We start from the raw sequence: 19950 nt of genomic DNA, 5'->3' as shown, positions 1-19950 counted from the left end.
TCCTAAGGAACACACCCTAGCATGCAATGGTGACTAATATACACCTATTTGCAAGCAATTTCCCCCTAAGGCAATGCATTTTTTGTATGTCACTTGCTCTAATATATGCATTTTTTTGTACACATTACCTTGCATCCAATACTCATTCTATTCAGAGTAAACCCATTAAAGTTAATGGATGCATCTAACTTAGATCTCAATGGATCTGCTCTTAGTAGAACTTAGCTGATACAGCCTAATGTTTGGGTGGAAAATTGCATTGCAAAATGCAAAAGGTTTGCTTTCTTTCAATTCAAGAAGTGCAAACTTGATAGTTTCTCGTTAAACATGCACAAAACCAAATTTCTCCCCCATTCGTATTGACTGCTCTGCAAGAAATGCTTGAACCCATAGCATTGCAAAAACTGCAAAAGAAAAAAAAAGGGGGGACCCACCAGGGAATCTATACTGCAGATGGGCATTAGTTTTTTTTATCTTCTCTCCCAAGAACATTTGGTGAGGGTGTTAAGAATGATCCATTAGAAGAGCTCTTGCTACCCACAACATATATAATCCACAGAAGTAATCTGCATGCCTCTCTGTGGAAAGAGGATGTCTGTATTTGCACAGACCCCCACAGGGCAACCCTAATGCTCCCAGCTGGAACTAGCTGGGGCAAAAGAGGACGAAAGCTAAGCAGTCTAAAGTCTAGCGAGAAAAGCAGCCTTTCCTTTAGCTGGTCATTTGCTGTGATTTGCCTTCCCCCTCCCCATCACACCCCGCCACCCATGCCAGATGGCAAGTGGTGGCAGGTTAGAGGTTGGGTTTGACCGCTCTGGTGAGGGATCTCCCGTCTCAGTCCCTGGTGTGTCAAAATAATGGGTTTACAGCCAAGTCCAGTTGCACATCCATGTTTGGTTAGGGTGTGGGGGCTGACAGTGTAATAGCAGATGGCTAAGCCAATTACGTGACATAATAGCATTGCCCAGGCTGAAGAGGCAGCAAGCATCTCTTAGCCCTTCCCTCCAGGTTCAAAGCAGTCTGAGCAGGTGCCAGGTGGGAGGAGGAGGAGGAGGTTGGATGGGTGAAGCCTGAGAACCTTCTGCCCCGTGACCCTGGCAGCATTTCACAACACTTAGTCAGGGAACTGGTTTCATCCAGCATTCATGCAAATAGATGCACACTTTCACGTACATATTTGCACAATTTCTTCAGCATGCTGGTCCTGTGCTTCACTCCCCCTCCTTTTCGGGTGAGAATTTTCTTGCTGGGAAATTTTTAAACCCTACGGTTCTGCAAGTGTTCGCATCATGCAACAGTAGAAAACTGCAACACAAAGCCAACTAGTTCGAATGAAGGGACAATATACACATTGATCCTTCATGAGAATTGGATGCTGGACTAGATGAGCCTGGACTAGATGAGGGTACGATCCAAAACAGCAGAAGCACTGCTGGCAGGCAAGAGATCCACTCCCCAACGTCACCAAAGTCCTCATCTCACTCTCACCTGTTTCTCTTGTCCCACAAAATGCACATTTTATTTGCCCTTCATACTTTACATCAGTCCATCCCCTTAGCAGGTCACCTTCTCAAAGCTCTGGTGGCTAATTCTTGCAAGAGGTGACCTCTTCCAACTACTAGCTTCTGCTGAGAAAACATCAGCAACCCACTGTGGGGCATTATCAAGCAATTTCCCAATCAAAGCAATGACTGGCTAGCAACCATGACGGATTCCTTAGAGCAAATATGGGGAACCTGCAGCTCTCCATATCTTGCTGTACTACAACTCCCATCATCCCCGATGAACTGGCTATTCTGGGGGGAGTTGGCCACATATTTCCTACCCTTTACAAGTGCCTTGTGCCTGCAGTACTAAAGCTCCTGTGATGCTCTACTTCTAATACATCTCATCCTAGATGCTCAAAATACATGCCAGAGGTTCAGAGTACCCACAGGCACATCTGTCCAAGCCACCTTTCTGATCCTTCCTGATCAGGTGTATGTGAAAAGACATCTGGAGACAAGGCAGCTGAGAAAGGGATATGAACACAGTGGTTCAGTGGCCCAGTTGTGAAACTGGAGAATTGGAATGGTCTGGAGAATTGGATGGGGGAATCGCTCAATTGAAGAACCAAGGAAGTCTTCTGGGTAGATCCCCCATGTCTCCACCTAAAAGGGTGTTGGACTCCAATGGACCAGTTGCTTGTCTCGGTCAGCATAAGGCAGCTGCCTATGTTCATATGAACATAGGCCTAAGAGTGTGGCATCACAGCTATTTGTATTTGTTCTCCCCTCCGCACCCCGACATCAGTTGGAACATCAGTTTGGAACACTCAAACAACAGGACCTTAGGAATGTTGAGTCCTGTCAAGGAAGAAGTCAGAAGCAGAGGAGAAAGGCAATACATTTAGAGCAGCGGCTGGGAAACACCTGTAGATCTCCAGATGTTGGACCCCAACGTGACTGCCAATTAGCTACTGGGCTAAGTCCAAGGTGCTGGTTTTGGTTTATAGAGTCCTACACACTTTGGGACCAAGATACAGGTATATATAGGTTCTCTCCACCAGCAAGGATCTCGGTTCTGGCATCTTTCTGTATATGCATCCTGAGAATGAACTAAATGTGTTCTTGGAATTAAACATGCAGGTGCATAGCTCTAAGAAGAATCAGGATGATAGCAGCTGGGGAGGGGGGATGTAACCCTTTCCTCCCCTGCTACCGTCCTGAGCAAAATCCTTCTTCTGAAGATGTTCTCTGCATGAGGGAGGCACCTCCCAAAGCAAATGTCAATTTCAGAAGAGAGATTTTCATCAGAACTATGGCAGGGCAGGAAAGAATGACATATATTCTTCACGGCAGTTATGACGCCAAGAATTATCACACGCATATGCACAGCCAGCTAATACTATTTGCATTTAGAAAAAGAAAAGAAAAGAAATATGCATGTTAAATGCAAACACATTAATGTCAAGTTTAGACTCTGAAGGTGCCTATTGGAGTGAGGGTGGGTGGCATCATGGAATCGGGACAGACACCAAAAACATTGGGTGGCATCAGGCAAGCCCTTCCCTGTCAGCCTACCCTACCCTGCAGGGTTAGTGGGAGGGCCAAATGGAGCAAGCCCATTCATGCACTCCTTGACAAAGCCCTTGAAGGGACAGAAAATGCCAAGTGACATCGATGATCATACTGAGGCATGGATTTTAAGGCAAGCATGTGTAAAAAGGTAAGAAACCAAAGGTAAGTCTGACAGTCCAACCAGACAAGGCAAGGGGCGCCTTGATTGAAACTACAATGTCTTATATTTTAGCAAGTATGTCTGTGGAGAGAGAGGGGGGATTCTGAAGCACCTTTTTGCCCCACTGCCATTTTCCTAATGAAAATCTCTACGCATACACACAGGTTCCATGGCCCCATAAGGATTAAAACTAGCAGAGGGTGATCCATTAAGGAAAATGGAGCACTTTGCCACCAACCTCTGTCTGCCTCAGCGAGCCCCCACCTGCCTGCCTTCTTACTTTATTATGATTATTATTACACTTATATTCCACCTTTCATCCAAGGAGCTCAATGTGGCTTACATAATTCTCCCTGTTTTATTCCTATTATTATTATAGAGTGGTGTAGAGCTAACAACTTGCTCATAAATACAAGGAAGACAAAGGAGCTTGTGGTGGACTTTAGGAGACAGAAGAGCAACGTCCAGCCACTTTTGATTGATGGGGTCTGTGTGGAGAGGGTAACAACGTTCAGATTTTTGGGCACTGAATTACAAGAGGATCTGTCCTGGAGTGTCAACACAAGGGGGCTTGTGAAGAAGGTGCAGCAGAGACTGTACTTTTTGAGAATACTAAGGAAAAACCATCTTCCGCAGAAACTGCTGCTTGCCTTCTATCACTGTGCCATTGAGAGCGTGCTCACTTATGGCTTATGTGTGTGGTACGGAAGCTGTACTACCCAGGACAGGATGGGGTTGTGCAGGGTTGTTAAGGCAGCAGAGAGCATTGTTGGCTGCCCACTCTCCACCTTAGAGCAGATTTATGCCACAAGGTGCCATAGGAAGGCACTGGACATAGTAAAAGATCCATCACATCCTGGTCACTGTCTCTTCGAGCTCCTGCCGTCGGGATGGAGATACAGGTCGATGAAGACAAGAACGAGCCGTCTTAAGAACAGCTTCTTCTCCAGAGCGATCTCGGCCCTGAATGGGAAGCCCGGACTTTGAAAGTCATCTAATCTCCCTTGCTGTATTATACTGTATTGTTTAATTAGTGTTTTTATGGAGCAGTCAAGTAATTTCGTTGTCCCCGATGGGGGCAATGGCAATAAAGATATTATTCTATTCTATTATTACTATTACTACTACTGCTACAGTGTTATATCCCTAGCAGGACTCAAGGTGGCTTACAGATAAAAATGGGAACCACTAAAATAAAACATAGAATTCAAACTATATATATATATATATATATATATATAACATCTGTATAAAAGCATACAAATGATAGCAATGAAATCAGCATGTCCCCCAGTCTTTTCAATAAATCAGTCAATCCCCCCAAAGCCTGTTGGAACAAGAAAGTTTTCACCTGCCGGCAGAAGGACAACAAAGAGGGAGCCTGTCTAGATTCTCCAGGGAGACCATTCCAGAGTCTGGGAGCAGCCACTGAGAAGGCCCTCACCTGTGAGCCTGCAAGCATGGCAAAATTAAGAGACAGACCTTCCCTAAAAATCTCAAAGCCCAGGCAGGTGGTCTTTCAGATAGCTTGGGCCTAAGCCATGTAGGGCTTTAGAGGTAATATGCAACCACGGCTGCACAGATATTACTGGCCCAGAGATGGAAAGAAGATAAAATTCCTATCAGAGAAGAATGGCAGATGAACTTGATGGAGTAGGCTGAAATGGCTAAAATGACCGGAAGAGTAAGAAAACAGGAAAACCTAAATCTTAATAAGGAATAGGAAAAATGTATAACTTATCTTAAAGACCATTGTAAACAGTTAAAATCGTTAGCAGGATTGGAATATCACTTGTAGTTTAAGGGTGAATTCTGGACACAATGGAAATGTAAAAGATTTGGATCATCATAAAAGATGTAGAGGGAAGTGATTAATAACAGGACCCACAAAGGGGAGGATGGAAGCCCAGGAGATTCCTTGCAATCTTGTTTTTATGATTTATGTTTGATATATCTCTGTAAAAATTTAATTTGAAAAACCAAATAAAGAATTTTTTAAAAGTGGTCATAACCTGCACTTTGAATTGTGCTGGGAAACAGCCAGTGGAGCTGTTGCAGCAAAGGAGTCGCATGCTCACTATAACAGTCTCTGGTTAACAATCTGGCTGCAGTTATTTGAGCAATTTGAAGTTTCTGAGCTATTTTCAAAGGCAGTCCCCATGCAGAGAATGCTACAGTAATCCAAATGGGATCTAACTAAGGCATGTGTCATTGTGGCCAAATCAGACGTCTCAAGGAACGGGCACAATTGGTGAACTAGCTTTAACTGGGCAAATGCAATTCTGGCCACCGCAGAGACCTGGGCATTCATTCTCGGGGCTGAGCCCAAGAGCATGCCTAAACTGTGAACCTGTGTCTTCAGGAGGAGTATTAACCCATCCAGCACAGACTCAATCCCTCTTCCCTGCTCTAAAGGTAAAGGTAAAGGGACCCCTGACAATTAAGTCCAGTCGTGATTGACTCTGGGGTTGCGGCGCTCATCTTGCTTTACAGGCCGAGGGAGCCAGCGTTCGTCCACTTCCGCAGACAGTTTTTCCAGGTCATGTGGCCAGCATGACTAAGCCGCTTCTGGCGAAACCAGAGCAGTGCATGGAAATGCCGTTTACCTTCCCATCCGAGCGGTACCTATTTATCTACTTGCACTGTGTGCTTTCGAACTGTTAGGTTGGCAGGAGCTGGGACCGAGCAACGGGAGCTCATCCCGTTGCGGGGATTCGAACCACCGACCTTTTGATCGGCAAGCCCAAGCGGCACAGTGGTCTAACCCACAGCACCACCGCTGTCCCTTCCTCCATCTGACCAAGGGCATCCCTGTATTGTCTTGTTTTGTCTGCCTGGATAATGATGATGCTGCTGATGATGATTATTATACTACCTTTCACCCAGAGATCTCAGGGCAGTTGACAAAATAAAAACACAGCATAAAACCACAAAATAAATCGTTAAAAAAAGCAAAACAATACTCCCCATGCTCTCCCATAAACACATTTAAAAGGGTATAGTGTGGCATCTGAATATAGACTGCATTTTTAATCAAGGCATATATTGGCTTATATCGTGATCAGGTAAATGGGCTTAGACTTTCAAAAGTTTCATGCCATGCAGAAACCAGCTGGCTAAGTACTTTGGCAGTTGTTTATCTTCCTGCTCTCCTGAACAAGGGCCTCCCTGATTTATAGCAGTAGCAGGAGACAAGTTTCTCAAAGTTGTAAAAGCTGGAATTACAGGTTAAAGAGCAGGACATTGACCCTACATGTTACAGAAGATAACAAAGGCAGAGATAAATATAATTAGGAATGAGTAAACAGTAAAATAAAACCATGTGCCTTAAACTTGAGTCACAGGACAAAAGGTCAAGAGCACTTGGAAGAGACAAGCAACTGGCTGGAGAAGGGGGGGAGTATGAACAGGGGAACAGGCTTCTTTTAAAACGGTTTTTTACTGTGTTCCTTTTTACTGAGTTCTTTTTCTTCTTTACAAAGGCTTTATTCTTTAAAGAAGCTACCTGTGTTGTGTATTAAATATGCTGGCTTAAATGTAACTATGCAAAGGATTTAGAAAGTAACAAATTTAGATGTTAGATTCTTATTTCATAGAATCATAGAGTCCTAGAGTTGGAATAGACCACAGGGGCCATTGAGTCCAGCCCCCTGCCAGAAATGAGACGCCAACCGAGCAATTCTGATATATAAGTTGTCAGATATTTGTTTAGAAACCTTCAAATGAAGGAGATCTTTCAATATTGATGTGAAACTCAAGATCCTTGACATATGTTTAAGATAAAAATTTAAGATTAACCATTTGTTTTAGAAGGCAGTAGGGCAAGGAGGGCAAGAGGTGAGCTGGTAATTAAGATTCCATGTAAGATATATTATTACTTATTTGTCATTTATATATAGCTCTTTGTGTTCCTTATAAGGACAGTAGGATATGAGTGTATTTTTGTGATTGGTTATACCAATCAGCCAATAGGAATTTCAACCAGGCTGATGGGACAGAGGCAGCCATAGGAGGAGCAAAGGGGGCTGGATTAAGGAAATATAAGTGCTGGCCATAATGGCAGGAGGCCAGGCCAGAGCTTGGTAACCATATACCACTGTGCCTCTTATTTATTTGTCTGACAAATAAATTATTTTTTAATTTCTCTGTTGCTGCGTTGAATATTTCATTCCAGCTAAGCGTTAACCACAAGCAGGATGCTACATTTTATGGTGCCTGCGACTCGGATTAGTGGTCTGCTGGAACGCAGCCCCTTCGCCTCACTGAGCGGGGTACAAGAGAGAGGACAACTGTGCCTACCCAGCGCGCACTGGAAAAATTTTTCCAGGGGAACGCAGCAGTCTCGTCTGTCTGATACCCTGCCCACTGACGGCGACGGACCGGGGGGGACCAGAGAAATAAACAGGGAACCAGCTAAGGGTAAGTGCACTAAGGGGTTTGGCCCTCCAATTAATTGGGAGGAAGAGAAGTCCTGATCAAACTTCTGCGTCTCAGTAAAGGGGAACTGAGTACGCTAGGTGGCTGGGTATATCAGATGGTGATCTGGTGTAGGGAAAAGGGAAGAATGGGAGGTAGTGTGTGGTGAAGTATCTGGCGCATTGCATGTGTGAGAAAGTACAATGTGTAGCTGACCTAAGTGTGGAGTGAGTACTACTTCGTTTCCCAGTAAGGTGTGTGTGTGAGTGACTGAGTGGATACTTCACAGGGCCATACAATGGGAGTTGGGGGTTCAAAGGGGGGAAATACACCTTTTGAATGTATGTTAAATAATTTTAAGAAAGCCTTCTCAGGGGCATATGGAGTCAAAATGACGCCAGAACGCTTGAGAACGTTATGTGAACTAGAGTGGCCGAAGCAAAATACTGAATGGCCATCTCAAGGAACCTTTGATATAAATTTAGTAAGCAAACCTTGGTCTAACATCGCCAAAGAAACTGAAGGGAGCCTAATTCAAACCCTCCACCAGTTGTAACCCCAAGGCAAGAAAGTGGAATGAATAATGGGGGTGGAGTCACAGAACTTGATTCCTTGATAGATTATGATAAATATCTTCAGGAGGCATTGGAGTCCTATAATGAAGCCCAAGCAGAAGTGGTTATTCCACCTGTGAGTCCCAGTAGAACTCCATCTACAGTCTCCTTTAGTGGAACAACTGATTGCCTACCCCAAACCCCTGTACATCCAAGTCCTAGAGAATTATTACAGAAGTTACAGGGAGACCTTAATCGGTCAGCAAGCAATACAGCCAGGCGTATAAAGCTGCTAAAAGAACGCCTTGGGACAAATACCATCCCCTATGATTTGAGGCCCCTAGAGCAAAGCGAAGAGAAAGATCACGTAGTAGCCCCTCTCAGAAGAGTATTTGATGCACTTGAGGAGCCTGTCCAGTACATTCCATTCACAACTACGGATCTGATGAATTGGAAAACACCCTATCTTTCGCAGAAAAACCTCAGGCTATGATGGACTTGGTGACTTCAATAGTAAATACTAACAGTCCTACTTGGACAGGTTGTCGCCAGCTCCTGAATACTCTCTTCACCACTGAGGAAAGGAGAGACAAAATTGAAAAGGCACAGATATATTTGCGTGAGCAGGCCAGAGTGGGAAATATTTATAATATTGACCGTCATCTCCAGGAAAACTTTCCCTTGGAAGATCCTAATTGGGATCCAAACAATGCAATTCACCTGGCCAGGCTTACCACCTATCGCCAGACGCTTGTGCAAGGTATCTGCAGGGCATGCCAGAAGCCCACTAATATGTCTAAAGTCTCAGGAGGGTAGACGTGTTACCCATAACACTGTTTCGTGTTCGGTGCACACCCACAAAAGACTTAAGTTGTCACCTTTTGAGCTCCTGTATGGGAGGCCGCCCTCCTTTGTTCAGGATATTCCAACTGACCTCAAACAAATAGGAGAACATGTGACACAGGGACAAGTGCAATCTCTCTCCCGTGTTTTTGTCTCTCTCCCGTGTTTGTTTGTTTTGTTTTGTTTTTTATCTTAACAGGTGGGCCCTCGAGCGCACGCCGTGCAGCATTGCCTGCCGATTCATCAGCTCCAGGCTGGCATAGCATATGGGTGAAAGAGTGGAAACGTGATCCACTTGCACCTGAGTGGCGTGGACCTTACACCGTCTTGCTCTCTACTCTAACAGCGGTGAAGGTAGCTGAGGTGACCCCCTGGATTCATCACTCCCGTTTGAAGAAGTCCGAAGGCAGTTGGACGTGCAAAGGTGACCCCTCTAATCCTCTTAAACTGACTCTCTCCAAAAACCCCTGTATCTAGCCCTACCGGGAACGGGCTGGGTCACGGGCAACATTAGACGACCGGCCTGCTGCAGCCACAAACCTGGAAGCTGGCTGACCTGCGCACGCCTGAAGCTTGAGGAGCGTCTGAACCAGCGGCTGTGAAAGGGAAGATTCTCTTATACAATTGATTGACTGCCCCCTTGTGGAACAATTATCAGAGATATTACACATTGGGGATCCTTGGGATATATGTTTTGGTCTTGGTGGTTCCCCATTCCTGTCACTGGGGGAATTATATTGGGACTAATATTTATGCTATCACTATTACCAATACCATTAAATGCCATTGGTATGGTAAGCGAAATGCCACACCAAACAGAAGTACAGAATTTCCCCGGATGGAACTCAACTAAACCATTACGAGTTATACCTGTACAAGGGGAATTCTGTGTACATAAATCATCAGATGCAGCTGATTCTCCCATGGTAGGCTCTTCTCATTGCCACTATACTTGGGATTATATTAAGAATACCTGGGCACACGATACTACCTATCGAACTCGGAATACCTTGCCCTGTGCACCTCCTTTTATTCATGCATGGAAAGTGGTATGGAACATAACTGTGACAGAGAAAGGCAATCTAACATACTGCACTGTGAACTCTCTACCTCTTGTGATATTTCGCCTTATGCACTCCACATACCAAAAACCTCAGACCCGATGGTTGTGGTGGATATGTGGAGAATGGGCATACAAGAAACTCCCTTCCAAATGGAGTGGGACGTGTTTCCTGGGATGGGTATTACCACCAATGTGAATTATGCCCACTAAATTTGGCCAAGCGTACACGAAGAAACGCTGATATTTCTCATATAGCAGGAGGAAGTACCCAAAGTCGGAGCGGTACTGATGATTGGCCGCCAGGGCGCATTATAGCCTATTATAATCCTGCCTCCTGGAATCCTGGTGAGCTCATACAAGGGGCACGGGATCCTATTTATAATCTAAACAGAATAATTCGATTGCAAGCAGTAGTGGAACTTGTAACCAATGCAACGGCCCAGAGTTTGAGACTTATTGCACAACAGTTGGATGAAAGTAGAGCCCCATTTTGCAGCTGAAAATGGGAATGGATTATGTACTTGCCAGGCAGGGAGGCCTGTGTGGAGTCTTGAACTTGACAGGGAATGCCTGTTGCTTTAACATTTCTGATAATGGTGAGGTAATCCGTGTGTTGGCCACAAAGATGGAGAGTATAGCACATGTCAAAGGGATATTATTGTCTTGCTTGTTTTTCTTGACAGTAGTGATGGTTTTATGTATGATGCCATGTATCATTTCATGTTTTAGAAGTACAATTAGCAAGATGATTTCAAATGAAACTCTACCTCATATCATGGCCCTATACAAAGCTTTAACTCAGGAAGATCAAGCTATCAAGGACGCTTGGTAGCAAGGTCCTTGAGCTTGAAAGGGGGGATTGTGGCATCTGAATATAGACTGCATTTTTAATCAAGGCATATATTGGCTTATATCGTGATCAGGTAAATGGGCTTAGACTTTCAAAAGTTTCATGCCATGCAGAAACCAGCTGGCTAAGTACTTTGGCAGTTGTTTATCTTCCTGCTCTCCTGAACAAGGGCCTCCCTGATTTATAGCAGTAGCAGGAGACAAGTTTCTCAAAGTTGTAAAAGCTGGAATTACAGGTTAAAGAGCAGGACATTGACCCTACATGTTACAGAAGATAACAAAGGCAGAGATAAATATAATTAGGAATGAGTAAACAGTAAAATAAAACCATGTGCCTTAAACTTGAGTCACAGGACAAAAGGTCAAGAGCACTTGGAAGAGACAAGCAACTGGCTGGAGAAGGGGGGGAGTATGAACAGGGGAACAGGCTTCTTTTAAAACGGTTTTTTACTGTGTTCCTTTTTACTGAGTTCTTTTTCTTCTTTACAAAGGCTTTATTCTTTAAAGAAGCTACCTGTGTTGTGTATTAAATATGCTGGCTTAAATGTAACTATGCAAAGGATTTAGAAAGTAACAAATTTAGATGTTAGATTCTTATTTCATAGAATCATAGAGTCCTAGAGTTGGAATAGACCACAGGGGCCATTGAGTCCAGCCCCCTGCCAGAAATGAGACGCCAACCGAGCAATTCTGATATATAAGTTGTCAGATATTTGTTTAGAAACCTTCAAATGAAGGAGATCTTTCAATATTGATGTGAAACTCAAGATCCTTGACATATGTTTAAGATAAAAATTTAAGATTAACCATTTGTTTTAGAAGGCAGTAGGGCAAGGAGGGCAAGAGGTGAGCTGGTAATTAAGATTCCATGTAAGATATATTATTACTTATTTGTCATTTATATATAGCTCTTTGTGTTCCTTATAAGGACAGTAGGATATGAGTGTATTTTTGTGATTGGTTATACCAATCAGCCAATAGGAATTTCAACCAGGCTGATGGGACAGAGGCAGCCATAGGAGGAGCAAAGGGGGCTGGATTAAGGAAATATAAGTGCTGGCCATAATGGCAGGAGGCCAGGCCAGAGCTTGGTAACCATATACCACTGTGCCTCTTATTTATTTGTCTGACAAATAAATTATTTTTTAATTTCTCTGTTGCTGCGTTGAATATTTCATTCCAGCTAAGCGTTAACCACAAGCAGGATGCTACAATAGGATGTTAGCCAAAGCCTGGTTGAAAAGGAATATTTTCGCCTGGCACCTAAAGATGTACAGTGGTACCTCAGGTTAAGTACTTAATTCGTTTCGGAGGTCCGTACTTAACCTGAAACTGTTCTTAACCTGAAGCACCACTTTAGCTAATGGGGCCTCCTGCTGCTGCCGCACCACCAGTGCACGATTTCTGTTCTCATCCTGAAGCAAAGTTCTTAACCTGAGGTACTATTTCTGGGTTAGCGGAGTCTGTAACCTGAAGCGTATGTAACCTGAGGTACCATTGTATAACGAAGGTGCCAGACAAAACTCCCTGGGGAGAGCACTCCACAAATGGGGAACTGCGGCAGAAAAGGCCCGTTCTCATGTTGCCACCCTCTGGACCTCTTGTGGAGGAGGCACAGACACTGACAGACAGAGACACCTTCCTTGGATTCAGGTGGAAAGGAGAAATAAATCTGGGTGTCGTCAGCATACTGGAAACCTCAAAACTCCGGACAACTTCTCCCAGTGGTTTCATGAAAGTGTTAAATAGCATATGAGGTAGCTTAGGCTGAGGCAGACAGTGATTGATCTAAAGTCCCCCAATGTGAGCCTTGTGGCTAAGTGGGGATTTGAACTCCAGTCTCCCAGGTCCTAGTCCAGCACTCTAAACACACTGGCAACCAATCAAGGGGTGGCTTTGCCAGTCATTAGCTCAGGCCCCAAAGACAGCTGGTCTCCCTGCCTTCTGCCCCACCAGTTTTACTGATCACCGGCCACCACTGATAAAAAGCCTATCTCTGCACACAGGCTGTGTATGTCTGACTTAGCTTACCCCGTCTGCCTTTTGCAGATCTCAGTGGCTCACAAGGTCCAGACAGAAGTCGATGGAGGAAGGATTCCCCCCCCCCTCTCACCACTCACAAAATATACCATGTGCCTAGGCTGCTCATGCATGCATAGCCCCTCCAAAACAAGAAAGGCGAACACTCCTGGCAAAGATTGCCAATTGACCCACCACCTCCTCCTTATGAACATATTGAGTCGGGGTTATGTTTCAAACCCAGGAGGAGGAGGAGGAGGAGGAGGAGGAGGAGGAGGAGGGAGAAGGGAAACCCAGCTACTCTGCACCAATCGGATTTGTGGTGTTCCTAGCCGTTCTTGCTGTAATCCTCGCTGGCGCACATATTATGAAATGCCAAGTTCCTGGAAATCCTTCAGCGGTGAGAGAGCTGGCAGGCAACACCGCGGGGAGAAACCCTGATTGGCAACACAAGCAGTGCTTGTATCCCGTGCTGCAGTGGAGCAAGAGGGATGACGGTGGTGCCCCTGTCACCTGGGGGGGATATTTGCCAACCTTCTGCAGACCAGGTGAATGAAGTTTCTCAGAGAGAAACCCATCAAAACCTAAGCGGAGGGAGAGAGGTGGTTTCCCTTAGTCTTGCATACTGTGGTAACGTAAGAAGCTGCCTTATACAGAGGGGAGACTATTGGTCCACCTAGTTCAGTTGTGTCCACACTGCCAGAGGGTACTACCAGTCCAACCTGGATATGCCAGGCATTGAACCTGGGACCTTCTGTGTGCACAGCAGATGCCCTACAACTGATCAGTGTCTCTTCCCCTAAAACCTGGCATTTTTCTCTTTTGAAAATCCATTTATTATGACCAGGGTTTCCCAAACTTGGGTCTCCAGCTGTTTTTGGACTCCCATGATGCCTAGCTAGCAGGACCAGTGGTCAGGGGTGATGGGAACAGTAGTCCAAACCTAACTGGAGACCCAGGTTTAGGAAACCATGATTATGACGATCCAAAATGTCACAAAACAGCAAGTAAGTTTCTAGGTCCACCAGAACTCTTCATCAGGCTGGACACTGAGCAGAGCAGGAGGGGAGCAGGGATATGGGTTTTTTAAAAGCTGAATTGGTTTTGAAGTCATAATCCAAGGATGGGAACCTTGAGGCCCTTCAGATACTGTGAGACTCTCCCATCATCATCCCTGATCACTGTGGCCATGTTGGCTGGGGGTGGTGGCAGTTGAGCTTGGGCAACATCTGGAGGGCTCTATTTGTGCCATAATACCTACACTGATAAATCAGCTTTCAAAATCAAACCAAACCATTTTTTGTTGTACAGTCTTAGAAGGATCATGCCTATGGAGGAGTGCCTGCACTTCAGAATGATGGTGTCATTCTGGCAGGCAGATTCCAAGTTCTTCCCCCTCCTTGCCCCAAGTAGTCAGAAGAAGCAGTGTAGTGATAGTACCAGGCTGGGCTGGGACCTGGGAGGCCAAGGTTCGGCAATAAAACTCACTGGGTGACCTTAGGCTGAGAGACAGTGACTGGTCCTACCTACCTCACAGGTTCTGGGGATTAAATGAGGAGGAGAAGAACCATGGGGGTATAAATAAAGATTGCCACCCTATCTTCCCAAGGAGCCAAACTGTTTCCTTTTTGCCTCCATGAAGTTGCATCTTTTGAAGGAATGCAATGGCGGTAGTTATAGTATTTCATTCTACACAGCACTTTGGAAGGTCCAGAGACTATCTCTTGGCAGATGACACCCCTATTGCATCAATGCTGTTATGACCATAACATAGGTGCCCAATTGAGGCCACAAACAAGTGACTTATTTAGGGCTACTTGGCAAATGGCAGTGGCTAGATCTAAACAGAGGACAGCCTGGTTCAGAATTTGACTCTCAAGAGCGAGTCTTGGGAGGCCCAGCAGATGACTTCAGTTAGGCCACTGTTTGTTCACCCTTGGTCTAAACCAGCCTTCCCCAATTCAGTGCCCTCCATATATATTGGCCTATAACTCCTATCAGCCCCAGCCAGCACAGCAATCATAGTCAGGGATGATAGGCGCTGAAGTCCAAAACATCTGGAGGGCATAAGGTTGCAGAAGGCTGGTCTGCATCACACACAATATGTGACTATCAGAAGAGACCTGAAGCTGGATGAGAACACAGGTCCATCTAGCCCAGCCTCCTACACACTACCATAGGCCTCTAGGAACCCAGCAAGGAGAGTTTGAAGGCAACAGGTCTCTGCTGCTCTCTGATATTCACTGTGAGAATGAGCAACAATTCATGAACCAAAATTCATCAAAATCTGCACTTCAATGAATTTTGCAATGCAGCTTTCTAGCCAAGCTTTGTGTATAAAAATGCATTTAGGGTTTGCATAAAAATGCACATATTCGTGAAAACGGTGCAAAAATGCATTATACTGGGAAAATTGTGTTGCAGACATGTGTATATTAGGCAAAATTGCATACCAAAACAGTTAAGTGGTATCCAACTAAAGTGTCAGTGATAAAACAAAGACTTCCACTCGTGCAGTGGGATTTCCCCCTTACCTGTCTCCATCAGCACCCCCCCATCTGCTCCAGAGAGTTGGGGGGGACCTTTAGAGCAGATTTAGGGGGAGCATGGTGGGGAAAAGGAGGAGAGAAAGTTCCTTTGGGAAAGTGGAAATCCTTGCACCAACAGAATGAGTTGCACAGCTCAACTTTTGAGACAACCATACACTGGAAGAACTTGGCACTAAAATGCTGGTGAATTTCCAGAATGGCTTTTTAAATAAGAATAATATTAACAATTGCAAGCTGATGTGGAGAATCAAAGAAAAGCCTGAAAAAATGAGGAACAGTGAGGAACCGAAATTGACAGATGCCTTTGGTCTCACTTCCCGGAAATGATACAAGATTCCAAGACCCACCCCACTCTGGATCCCTCCCTCCAAATCGTCATCTATGCAGCAGGGATTGGGAATGGCTTGCAAAAGCTGGTTGGAAATTCATCCAACTGCTTCCAGGCAGTTTTGTAAAGACAATGCCTAACAAGAGACGGTGGGCCCGATCAGGGAAAGAATCAAGGTGTTCACAAGGGAATCAGGTGCTGCAAGAAACAACCAGGATGAGTTTCCAAGCCGGTGCCCACCCAAGGTTTTGGACTACCAACTCTATCAGCCCAGCCAGAGCTGGAGGGGACTAGACTGGGAAAGGCTGGCCTAGGAAAATGCAGGCAGAAAGCAGAAATAGTTCCTTCCCACTCCTGACAGCATTTCAGGTCGTCCCCAACTCCTGCCTGCTCTCTTTGACCTGGCAAAATGCAAGCCACTTGCTATATCCCATGCACCCAACTAGCCCATTTTTCAGGGACATTGCCAATCCCTGTTCCTGACAAAACCCTTCCCCTATTTTTTTGCCATTTTGAAAGCTGCTCTATTCTGTTAGCGGGCACAAAGATGCACGCGCTAGAATTCTTCGGGTTTCAAATATCTCCTGCACCTATTGTTTTACTACATCAGATGGGAGGTATCTGAATGCCAGCAGTGGGGTGGTGAGAGTGTCAGACCAGGGTCACAAAAACACCAGCTGGAATCCCCACTCGGACCTTCTCTTAGCTTTACCTTTCTGAGAGTTCTGCCATGAAGATAAAACAGGAGGAGGGCACGAAACCCCTTGGAGGTAAAGAGGAGTATATACCTAGTGAGTAAAAAAAATGTGCACCAATCACACACATGTGTGGATGCAAAAATCCCCACGACCATTTGCCCCTTCACTGCCTGCACCTGGGTAGCAAATACTGGCTGTGTTTTGCGTAACACCTACTCTCCAACAAATATGAGAATTCTCTAGCAAAACCCTGTAGGCGTATTTAGTTGGAAACAGCAGCACAGTCCTGGGCATGTTTACTCAGAAGCAAGTCCCACTGTATTCAGTGATGCTTAGTTTAAGGCAAGTGGGTAATGGATCACAGCCTATCTCCCCTTAAGTTCAATGGGGTTTACTCCCTACAGGAACTAAGTGTGTGTGTGTGAATCCAACCCAAATATCCTACCAAAACACTCTCACAGAGCAATTCCATCTGTATTTATTGGCAACTAAGTCTCAGTAGGCTTGGTGGAATTTACTTGTGTGTAAGTGTGCATAGGACAGCAAGCTTAATTATTATTTTAAGTCAACTGCTACGGTCAGGTTAATGGGCAGCAAGCAACAGTGGGCAGTGGAAGAATGTACAGGACCTCGGGCAATGACGCCTGGGGAAAGCAGAGGCCTGTTACAAGCAGTACCCAAGAATGTTCCAGTTTTCATCTGTGAAATGTCAGTGGGGACATTAAATGGCTTCCTACTTGCACAAAGACAGATTTTTTTAAAAAAAGTCATCCAGGAGGGCCTTCAAGTAGTTAAGTGTGCTCACAGGATAATTTCCTTTTCCTTTCTGGATTCATGAGCTGGGATTGGGAGGGGGGCATTTCTGTAAACCACCAGGCAGTGATCCCACTAAAGCAGAGTTGTGTGTGTGATGGGGAAAGGTAAGATCCACAGACAGCCTCAAGGGAGCTTCCTTTAAGATAAATGTAAAATCGCATTGCAAAATAGCATCGGATTTAAAGATGTTTAGCTATGAACCAGGATATATCGGTACACCTATTATAAGATATAGGTAGCCGCAAGGAAATAGGATGTGGTCTGAAACACTGGGATGGGGGGCACCACCCCATCACCCCCATCCTAAACAACACCCAAGAAAGGAGTCAGCTGCCATGCTAAATTCTGAGGGACACATACATTGAATTACCAGTCCACTTATAGACAGGAAAGGAGACTGGGGGAACCCCTCTTCATTGGGAGAAGAAAGAACGTGATCATATAGCTATGTCTGCCTATATAGCCAACTTTTGGGGAGAATCAAAGGTATTGGGGGTGGGTGGGGAAGCCATATATACTATACATTCACTTATCCACTGTAGAACTGTCGCTTTCCTCCAAGAGTTTCCCCCGGTTGACTTCAGCGAAAGCAAGAGACCCAACCACCATCCCATTCCAGCCCCTCGGCATTCAGGGTTGGTGGCAAGCAGTACACCTACCTCATCTCTCCAGCGGAGTGTGCTGCGGGGGCCGGATCCAGCGAGCCCCAAAGGCACAGCAAATTCCCGTCCTTTCTGCTGTCGCTCCTACCGGATTGTTAATCTAGAGCCCCTTGCTAGGTCTTCATCTCCGGGGTCATTGCACTCCCCAACGCGTTCCCATCCATTCTGGAAGAGGCAAAAAAAAAGCCAATCAAAAAACCCCCTTTTTTCTTCCCCAGTTTGTGCGTTCAGAGCTGGTGGGGGAGATGGAGAGAGCCAGGCGGCAGCCTTCCAATCCTGTTCTGGGAGAAGAAGGTCACCCGTTAATCTGTCTCAATGACACGCAGAATTACCTCAAGATGATTTAATCAGAGAGGCCTGGGCAAGGAGGAGAGATGCTGGCTGGGAGACTCCAGGCCCCACAGGGTTAATCTCTTGGAGACTGAGGCACATGGTGGGTCCATGTTGCCCCCTGCCCCCCTCCCCACATGCACATCTGCCGGCATCTGCTCTAAACTTCCAAGCTCTTCCATGCGTTGTGTGGGACAGACTGAAATGCTAACCGTCAACTAGAATGAGAAAGCGATGATAATTTAAAGGGGAGAGTAAGACACAATTCCTGACCTGAGTGAGGAAAGGTGTCTGGATTTCTGCTCCTCCAGAGAACCAGGACAGAACCTGTCTACCCCAACGGCCCGAGTTTCGCTTTCCGCACCTAGAAAAAGGCCTGAATGACACCTACCGAGAGGAGAGATTAAGAGTCTATATTTACGCCTGCTTATGAAGGAGATAGGAGGAGATGTGCTCACGGAGAAGGCAAGTGGAAGAGAAAGGAGAGGGCTGGCCGAGAGAAGGCATTCAGTGGTGGCCCTCAAAAGGAGTTGGGTGCTGAATGCCTGAGGAATGATGTTAGGAGACATTAGGGGTCCCCACCTTGATTGGTGTATGGGGCAGATTTGGAAATGGAAAAAAGCGTCATGGGCTCCACAGAATAGCTACTTCACAGGACCAAAATGAGTGATGCTCAGAACCAGCCCTGTCAAAAGACAGGTAAAACATCTGCACCTCTTTCCCCCTCAAAAAACAAAACAAAACAACACAAAACAACAGGCCAGAAAGCAAGCAACAGTTCCCCACCCCAAATAGGCAAAATACCCTCTCAAAAGCCCAACATTCCTCAAACGAAAGGAAAAGAAGAAGAAGAAGAAGAGTTTGGATTTGATATCCCGCCTTTCACTCCCCTTCAGGAGTCTCACAGCGGCTAACAATCTCCTTTCCCTTCCTCCCCCACAACAAACACTCTGTGAGGCGAGTGGGGCTGAGGGACTTCAGAGAAGTGTGACTGGCCCAAGGTCACCCAGCAGCTGCATGTGGAGGAGCGGAGATGCGAACCCGGTTCCCCAGATTACGTGACTACCGCTCTTAACCACTACACCACAGCAGGCAACTCGCCCTCAAACAAACCAGAGCAGGGAAAGCACCCCCAAACAGAGCCTAAAGCATTCTGGGGAAGAGGAAGTAAGAGGTCAGGAGAACTGAACTGAGCTTTCCACTCAGATCAGCACCCCCTTCGCCCCAGGTAAAAGAATTAATTTCCAAAATATCAGGTATAAAAAAATTAAATTTTGGAGGGGAGCCAGGGTCTTGACTGGTAGGGGCAGGGGTGCCAACTTAAATAAAATGTATCATTATATATTGATATATCACAGTGTTTAGCTGGTGATATATCACAATGTTGAAAACCAGATATCACCCAGACCTGTTCCTCAGTCATCAAAATGTCTTGGGCCATAACTGTCTACATTAGGTCTGCCATAGCTGGGATTCGTCCATCAAAAATAGCGTCTGGGCGTAATTATTGAGTATTGGTTATAAATGGCCAGGAAAACCCAGGTGTATGGCAGACCATATCGGAAGTTGTTTTTTTAGCAAATTTCCCAAAAATTAGCTAAAAG

At 45.5% G+C, this 19950-nt stretch overlaps 1 protein-coding gene across 4 annotated transcripts in view; it reads right to left on the bottom strand.

The window, feature by feature from the left end:
• The window catches only part of LOC310695984 (G protein-activated inward rectifier potassium channel 4-like), a 165095-nt gene extending 146427 nt beyond the window's left edge, over positions 1-18668 (bottom strand). For 2 of the 4 annotated variants that reach the window (XR_014520378.1, XM_083481031.1), the window contains exon 1: positions 12976-13144. The gene's annotated coding sequence lies outside the window, so the exon portion shown is untranslated. Of the gene's footprint in view, positions 1-12975; positions 13145-18013; positions 18182-18619 lie in introns of those variants that run through there. The other 2 variants (XM_083481029.1, XM_083481030.1) reach the window with 2 other exon arrangements.
• Between the last annotated feature and the right edge of the window lie 1282 nt (positions 18669-19950).

This window comes from Podarcis liolepis (genome assembly GCF_965112155.1).
Source record: "Podarcis liolepis genome assembly, chromosome: 16".
Taxonomy (NCBI): domain Eukaryota; kingdom Metazoa; phylum Chordata; class Lepidosauria; order Squamata; family Lacertidae; genus Podarcis; species Podarcis liolepis.
Note: the sequence above shows the minus strand (reverse complement) of the source record. Positions and strands in the feature narration are given on the sequence as shown.